Genomic DNA, 9,157 nt, shown 5'->3' with positions numbered 1-9,157 from the left:
AAACGAAGCAATAAAATTGGCTATTGCTCTTGTCCAATAAATTTACTTGTACAACATTGTCCCATATCCTTTGAAATGTCTTTACTAAGATTATATTCTTTCTACCTCTTTATCAGGATTCTTTACTGAAAAGGCATTTCGGTTGCTAAGTTTTCAAAACACAACATGGGAGATCAATAATACATTTTTAGTAAAATAAAAAAACAAAAGGCACTTCACATGTCTCATATTGCAATATAATTATAGTACTTGCTGTCAGTGTATGCAAATAACAACAAAAAATAGCGAAGATTGTGCACAAATATGACATGGTGCCATACTTTGCCACTTAGTATTGTTAGCTAAAAATCTGAAACTACAGATACCAATTGAAATAAGATGCGTCTTGTAAAAGAAATCAAGTACGTATTCAGCCATCTTGACACCAACCATCAAAAGGGTACCAAATACCTGAAAATTAGGTGAACTGTTCTGTCATTATATTCAAAACACACACAATGAGTGCATGCTAGCTGATTAAATGAGCCAAGCATTTCCACCCATAAAAAGTGTAAGCATGCAAGGAAAGATCTTGCCAGCTCAAACATGGGTGAAAACGATAACTCAAGATATCAAAGGGATGTACTCAATATCCAGGTATTAGAGAATAATTAGTGTGGGTTTTACTCTACAAAAGACGTCGCCGGTGGTGAAACTCAAAAATATATATAAACGTTTACGACTTTTCTGAAAACAATTATATCATCAAGCTATATGAGGTAAGAGATCATCATTATGCTGTACCAATCTTCTCTGGACAATCAAACTCCCCTATAAATTATAAACATATAAATCATTTATATTAGCCAACAGTGCACTCATTTTCTTTTTTACAGTAAACAACCAAATTCTGGAAACCATAAAGGCATTACCATATTTTGGTAAAGAAGCTAAAACATAACATCACTATTTATTCTGGAATAACACGCCCATGATCACAAGATTGACATGGCGATGAAACTTCTCATGTATGCCTATGTTTCTCTTCATTTTAGACGACCACATTTTTTTTTTTGCATTCATACCAAGGCAGAAAACATGTCTGTACTCTTAAAAACGATTGTGTAAACCAAGTAAATTTGTTTATACCGTTGTGTCAAATCAGAAGTAATTATAACTATGAATTTCAACAACTAATGTGTTTTGTTTACATGGCATTATGACACTGAAGAAGATATACATTTATATAACATCGGAGTGGTAAATCACTTGTTACCACTACATAAACCTGGAAATATCAGAGTCGACTTCAAGACCCTTGCATTTTTATTTTATTTTTTGCAAAAGAAGACCCTTGCATATGGCTCCTATATCATAACATCATAAATCAAAAATAACACTTGCTAGCTACTCTCATAACACAAGAAGTCCTACGATTACAAAACAATTCTTGTAGTTCATTCTTTCATAGTAAACGGAATCTGAATTATAGTTGCCAACACTCCTGCATAACAGTGCCAGGAATCCTGTAAAGTAGCAGGAATATCACTATTTTTTTACATCTATAGCACAAATACGTACAGGGAAATAATCTAGATCCCTGGCTTTAAAGTGGCAATAATATAGCAGCCTTTTGATTTTCAGTAGAACTGGTAGCAATGACACATGGAATATTCCTACAAAAACGCACACAGATTAAGCACTCCAGAGATAACAATTGGCCAACATGTAGAACAAAGTAGCACATCAGAAAACTGAAGTGCACCTGAATAGAGAAAGAGTGGTGACACTCGATTTCCTTGCTATCACCATGCCATTGCAAGGACGCACACCCACCATGTTGTGGAGAAAATTGAACAAAATTAAGAACTCACCCGTAGATGCATATAAACCAGAGCGTTTGAATCTCTTGTTCGGGCTGTAATGACAAATAGAATAATGCCAAGAGGTTAGGATTTTAGACACCTCTACCAAAGGAGGAGGAGATACAAGAGAATTTGTAGATTTCTTTTGTTGATAATGACAAACCAGAATTATAGAGCCAAGAATATATGGAATCACTCAGAACCCGAGAGGAGGCAGGGCCATCCGGCATGGTGGAGGTGAATTCCAGTGTGTGAGGTGCAACAAGTTGAGTCATTGTACATGGATGGCAAGGCGGCGGTGAATCGGGGCCGCGGCGTGTCGGGTGACGCGGTGGGCGACGACACATTGGTGCCCGGAACAAGGCACAACTCCTCCTCGCATGTCCCGACAGTGGCTCGCGTGGCAACGATAGCCGCCTCGCGCATCCCGGCGGTGGCATCTCGCTGGCAGCGGCGGGCGGCTTGCACACTCTCAGGGATTTTCTCGCTGGCACTATAATCATACAGCACATTCCTTAACCCCCACATCAGTTCATGAGTAACCTGTCGTCAAAGCAATCAATTTTCTAGGAATAAAAGATGTTACTGATACATTAGCAGTGACCATTAATTCATGGAAAGAGAAAGGCACAGAAAACTACTAAAACGATATCAGGAAGCCTCTTACCAAGACCATCCTTGAGCGCAAGCGCAACAGACTTCTTATTGACCTCTACGAACTCACGCAAACTCATAACCTGGTAAGAAAGTAACATAGTATTATTAGAGAAAACTTACAAATGAAGCACAGCAACCTTGCATATCTCCAACAGATTATTTTGCTGTGTAAGATATTTTGGATGTACCTTTTAGTTGCAAGCTCCCTAACTCTTTAATGCCAGTGATAATATATATAGATTATGATCAAGCCTGATTCCTGAGTGCAAATTAAATAAGAGAACACAACCAAAGCAAACGCTAATGAAAGCATGGTAGATAGAATCAGAAATACTAACTTTTGTAGCAAAGCTCTTCTTGATAAACAATGACCATATACTCTGTAATAACAAAGTGAAGCATCATAAGAAGCAAAATGGAAGTGACTGACATGCAGGGACGGTTTGGAAATGGTTGTATACAAGTCTCTGGTCCAGAAATTGCAGGCCCGTAAACACTGAAGTAGGCAAAAACCCTCGGAGTCTCCAGTATCGTGGTCAAACAAAACCAGGTGCCCTCACTTTTCTGGTCCAGCTAAAAAGAGCACGGCAAAATAAGGGTTAACACAACAGAATAACAGAAAATAGAAGGAAAATTACTCCAACATAACTATTTCCAAGGCCCTGAATCCCCGGTAGATTCAGGGATGTGCTGCTCACCTAGGGAAACCCTTATTGGTCCTCTTTTCTAGGGATACAGTCGAATGCGTCCGCACCGTCCGCATGCCTCCATGCGTCCGAAATTGCACTAATATTCATTACTTTAATTATCACGGTAGTTCTAGTTACAACTTTGATATTTGCTTGTACTTGATTTGTTGAATTAGGCCGAAGGCCTGACAGTCGTCTTTTTTTATTGGATCTGGCAAGCAGAGATCTATGTTCACGAAGACCAAAAAGACCGTCAGCAAGACCCCGCCTTCTGCTCAGCCGGCCCCATTGGCTGAACCGACTATGCGGGTTGCTTCCGCGGCTCCCTAGGCTGCCGACACTATTGCACCGGAGGGATCCGGCGACCAAAGACACATGCTCACGAAGAAGTCCCACGACTCCCACCCCAGCCCATGGATGTGGACCATGCCCCATCCATGGAGAGAGAGAGAGAGAGAGAGAGAGAGAGAGAGAGAGAGAGAGAGAACCCCGGGGCAGCGCCCCCTTAGAAGATTTTTTTTTGACCATCTATTGCGACACTAACTGCCCCACCAACTGCTGCCTACCGGCTCCACCGATTCTTTGGGTAGAATTGATTGATTTTGTTTCTTTTGGATGAAGTATATGCATGTTATAATTTGAATTGTTCGATTAGACAAACTTGAACTATTCAAAAAATGGTGAAATACCATGCAATTGTTTGAAATGTGTATGTCACAAAGGATGCAAGAATTAGTTTAAAAAAATAGAGAGTTAAATATAGATGTTCGGTTAGCCGCATTTTAACGCCTAATATTTCAAGCATTAAAGTTTGACAGATCATTTGAGAAGTTACAGGATAAGGGTTTCGTTAGAGACGCCCTAAGCAGATGATGAGCTACAAGAAAACAAAACAATAAGGCACTGGCAAATCTCAAAAAAAGATGAAACATCCAACCATTCATTAGATAAACCATACTCTCATTAGAGAGCTTCATTGCCTAATGATGTTCATGAGGATACACAAAGGATCTGAAGGATCCGAAAGCCATACATGTATCCCTTCACAAAGAGAGGCACAACTAGACTGCCCACAGTGTTACTTACAATCGCTATGACGAACTCAAGCCGGATAGCCAAGCCTTTGCCACCGGCATTGTTTCAGCAAAATCAGAGCTTCACAAATTTCAGAACTAACAAGAGCCCAGATACTTCTTGCCATATATTGCACTCAATCAACTAGTATCGCCAGGAATCAACTTGCACCTTGCATATCTACACAAGATGACACAGATTCTGCTAAAACAGAAGTGACACAAAGATGCATCTTCAATCCATCATATAGGGTGCAGTGCAGCAGTTAGAAAAGAGAAGATAATTCGAAGTTTAAGGTACTGAGCTATCTCACAGAGCCGTTTGGTTCATCCAACCACACTGTATAAGCACTAAGAGCGGTAAGGGGAGCATTCACTGCAGATAATTTTACTACCGCTGAAAACATGCAATGTCGTCGTCACAATGAAACAGCGCAAAATGAGAACGGAAACCATAGGCTTAACATGATAGTCGGCTTCGAGTAATTGACTCACAACATAGGTAGAGTGCATTAATTCAATAGTCAAACGGCATAGGAACCATAAGATACAACTGAGCACCTTATATATAACCAGTACAGTACACTGGCAAAAGAACACGCCAGATGATCAGTTCAAGCAACCAAGCAAAGTCATGAGACCTTGTCAGTGGGCACCACGAATCCACAGACCTAAGGATGATCTTGTCAATGCACACCACAGGATCAAGAGACCCGAGGATGAGAATCATGTCGACGGGCAATTTTGGCTGCCGTGCATTAACCCTGAAGAGGAGACAAATAGAAACAAGCTCAAGTCAGTATCAAAAAAGAATGAGAACAGAGGGGAGACTCCCCCTGTATTATTCTTATATGCTGTCAAATAAAATACAATATGATGAGAGCAGAAAGAAACCCGAAGGCCAATGAAAAACTTAGATGGGACAACAAACTTTAGGTTATCTGGGAACTGTATTATTATTTTATTTTATTTTTGAGAACTGGGAACTGTATTTTTGCTACTGAATACAGATGCAAAACCAGAAATGAAACGAATACACGCTGACAGCAGAAAGGAATACAAAGTAATTGCTGAATAAAGTTTAAATCGAACTAAAATTTGTACCAAACCCCAAGGCCGATGAATTCAGTTTGGTTGTGAAGAAGATTGTGAAATGCAAAAGAGCAATTTAGGTAAGGAAGCCTGAGTAAAAATACGTAATTTTTCTTATCATCCAATCCACCATTCAGTTTCAGTTTCTATAAAAAAAAACATGAGCATCTGAGCACACAAATTTGGCAGAAATATAAAATGTTTAATTAGCTAATAAATTAGACATACACAACCAAACTATATAATTGGCATGTCAACTCCACAATTCAACAAATCAGTCAAATCTTACACAACGATTAACAGTTACTTCCTCCGTCTCATAGAAGGCCTATAATTTTGTCTCAAGTCAAATGGTGCAAAATTTGAACAAACTTATATAAGAAAAATTATCAACAACTACAATACAAAATTAGTATCACTATGGCCTTTTTACAAACTTGGTCAAACTTTGCACCGTTTGTCTTAGGAGAATATTTATAAGCCTTCTTTTCGGAAACCGGGGGAGTATATCTGTGTTTCATTAGCAAGATACTAATAATGCATGCCAAATATATCTCACCAGAGCTGTGATAAACATCACATTCCACAGAGGACCATGCCTTGAAGATGTTGTCTATCTTTGCGCATCCATCATTACTTGCCGAGGTCTCCTCGGATAGCTTGACAATCATTCTTTTCAGTGTCGGTGCACATCCAAGTACCAATTCCAATAAATCAAACTCATGATCCGCTCCGTCGAATCCATTGAACTCCACTTCTTTGAGAGCATCCAAGGATATAGTCTGGGACCTCTAGTTCGACTCACAAGGACAGTATGGCGGGCATACTTCTTTCAACTAAAACAAAAAATGAACATATATGAATAACCACACAAATACACAATGTATTATTGGGTTATATAATCAGAGCTGAGAATTACCACTGATCTCTGTAGGACGACCTTAAGCCTCCGCGTAGCAGTACGGATTCGATTCACTCCAAGAAGATGAAACACTAATGCTCCAAAAGCATGCCCCGTCGATGTGAGATGAAGCTCTAAACCAGAGAAAGCAGCAACCATATGTTTCTCAATCTCCTGCTTAAAGTGGCTCGCCTGAGCGCGAAAGAAGCCAGAGTACTGAAAAAACAATTTGCCACGATAGATAGATATCATTCACAAAATTAGTTTAGTCAGAGCCTTGGAGCAGATTGAACAGTAAAAGGGACGCACCGCACAGGCATAAATGCACAGCGACGATGGCTCTCCTTGTATCTCCGCCGACTGTAGCTGCACCTTGTTGAGGCTCCAAACACCAAACACAATACGCGGTCCCAAGTATAGGCAGTGCCACGAGACCTTCTCCACCATTGGTGCCAAGACGGAGATGCTGAGGTCCACCGCCGTCAATGAGATGGCCAACTGCTTAAGAGCAGGAGCAACGATGTCGACATGTCGTGTCACACTGGTCTCACAGCAGACGACAAGCTCCTGGAGCGACGGCGAGTTGACCCTAATGTCGCGGGCCGTGCTGAGGTGGAGCGTGCGCAAGCGCGGGCAGCAGGAGAGCAAGGCGTCGAGGTCGGTACTGCAACGCGCCAGGGACAGCGTCTCGAGTGCGGGGAAATCGGCGCCGGCCGGCAGGGCCAGGGTGATGGGGGAAAGGTCCAGCGCGATAGAGGTGGCGCGGTGGAAGCAAGGCAGATCGACAGCGAGGGAACGGTCGATTAAGCCGGCGGGGAGGCGGAAGTCGAGCTTCTCCGGCTCGAGCCGCGCGGCGGCGCGGAGCAGCGAGTTGATGGGGACGCCGGCGCTGTCTGTCTGGTGCTCCGTGGGGACGGGTCCACGCTGCTGCTTGATGGGGACGCGGATCTTGAGGAGGGAAACCGCAGGCGGAGTGACGCGGCCGAGCGCCTCCTCGAGCGAGGGGAGGGCCACGCCGCGGAAGACGATCTGGCGGAGGCTGGCCCAGAGGCCGAGCCACCGGCGGGAGAGGACTCCCGTGCGGGCGGCGTCGGCGGCGCAGGGGAGGCGGGCGAGGACAAGGAGGAGCACGTCGTCGGGGAGGGCGCTGATGAGGTCCTCCCCGTCGCCTGGGCCATCTGGCTCCTGGGTGGAACTCCGGCGAGGCCCCGAACTCGCCTCCATCGACGCCCGGATCTCACCTCCGACGGCAGTGACAAGGAAACCCTAGAATTGTGCTACCGGGTGGGGACTGAACTGATGCTGTGGACTGGCGGACGACCACTACTATCAGCAAGTACGAGGGTTCAACCAACATTCCACTTATGGTCCTTTTTGTTTTAGAACAAAGCCCGGCCCAGAATGTATGTCTGCTATGTCTGATTTTCTTACCCAAAAAAAAACTACTCTATGAAGCTCGCCGTCTTGACTCGGCCTCTGGTGTGTGCTAGGAAGAAGATGAGGGGGTGAGCGACGCGGCGACGAGATTTCACATGTGTTAGACGGTTAATGAGTGTCCCAATAGCATTAGAAAAACACCTTATCTGGACGTGACGACAATGAATCTAAGGACGTCGGCAAATTTGGCAGCAAAAGAGGTCATGGGATGAGGAGGGAGGAAGCGTCAAGGAGTCGGAGGAAAAAGAAGAGCCGCACAACATTGCATCTAAGACTAGAATTTGTCGTCACACATTGGCGTGGCGCCCTTTTAAAAATACGCAACCATTTTCCTGAGCCCTTGGAATAAAATCGAATGGCGATCCTTTGGGTTGACACCTAACTATCATTATCTCGATCTCACTCCATGTATAAAAGGAAGACGGCAACAACAAAAAATCATCTGAAAATTTGCTCATTCCATTAACCAAAGAGCAGCACGGAGTAGGTTTCTACCTCTCTTTTTTTCACGTACCCCACTTGCCCTGGGTCTCCTAGGGTTCCCTATATCCTCTGGCGAGTACCCCTCCCAGGCGACATGGCGGAGACGGGATCGGGATCGGCCCCGCCTAGGGCTGCTGCCGGCGGCATGTACAACAAAGATTACCACCATGATTCTTCCTTGGAAGATCGATTTGTGGGTCTGATTCTACCTGGAGAAGAGGAAGAAGTGTTGGATCTGTCAGAAGAAATAGAAGGACTGATTGACGAAACACGCTGGATCAGGATCTTTAGGGTTCACACCCAAAAACCCTTCAACCATGTGGCCTTATTCAAATCGATGCGAAATGCCTGAGTGTCTGCTCAGGGTGTTACCTTCAAAATCAGGGGCAGCAACCTGTTCTTGGCCCAATTTTTGTGTTTGGGCGACTGGAACCGCGTGATGAACGGAGGCCCGTGGGAGTTCCGTGGTGCGCCAGTGGTGATCGCTGAATATGACGGCATACCCAATGTCAAGACTATAAATTGGATCGAATTCTGCTGTGGACTCGCATTAGGGGTATCCCAGAGGGGCTCATGAAGAACACTGAGCTAGCGACAAAGATCGCGAGGAAAGTAGGCATCCCGCCCATAAAAGTAATTGTTAATGAGGGTCCGATAAACCCTACTAACTATCTACGAGCCAGGGTGTTCATCTTGCTAGATACTCCGCTCGTATATTTTGTGCCACTGACATTGAAAGAGAAAAAGAAGTAGTACCCTGTGGAATACGAGAAACTGCAAGATTTTTGTGATTTCTGTGGACTTGTTGGACATGTTGTGACCGAATGCGGGGATGGAATATATAAGTCGGAGGACTGTGAGTGGGGCAATTGGTTACTTGTTATCTTTGACAGATCAGGAGGCAGACAAGGAGCTGGAAGAGGAATGGGGCAGAATGGTGATGGTGCTGGCAGGGGCGGCGGCTTTGGCAAAGGGAGAGGG

The 9,157-nt window shown here is 44.0% G+C and overlaps 1 pseudogene; it reads right to left on the bottom strand.

Annotated features, from left to right (window-relative positions):
* Positions 1 to 4,989: 4,989 nt before the first annotated feature.
* Positions 4,990 to 7,480, bottom strand: LOC123158571 (uncharacterized; annotated as a pseudogene).
* Positions 7,481 to 9,157: the final 1,677 nt, after the last annotated feature.

Source organism: Triticum aestivum, chromosome 7B (assembly GCF_018294505.1).
Source record: "Triticum aestivum cultivar Chinese Spring chromosome 7B, IWGSC CS RefSeq v2.1, whole genome shotgun sequence".
Taxonomy (NCBI): Eukaryota; Viridiplantae; Streptophyta; class Magnoliopsida; order Poales; family Poaceae; genus Triticum; species Triticum aestivum.
The sequence above is the reverse complement of the archived record's forward strand: the minus strand, read 5'-3'. Positions and strand labels throughout refer to the sequence as shown.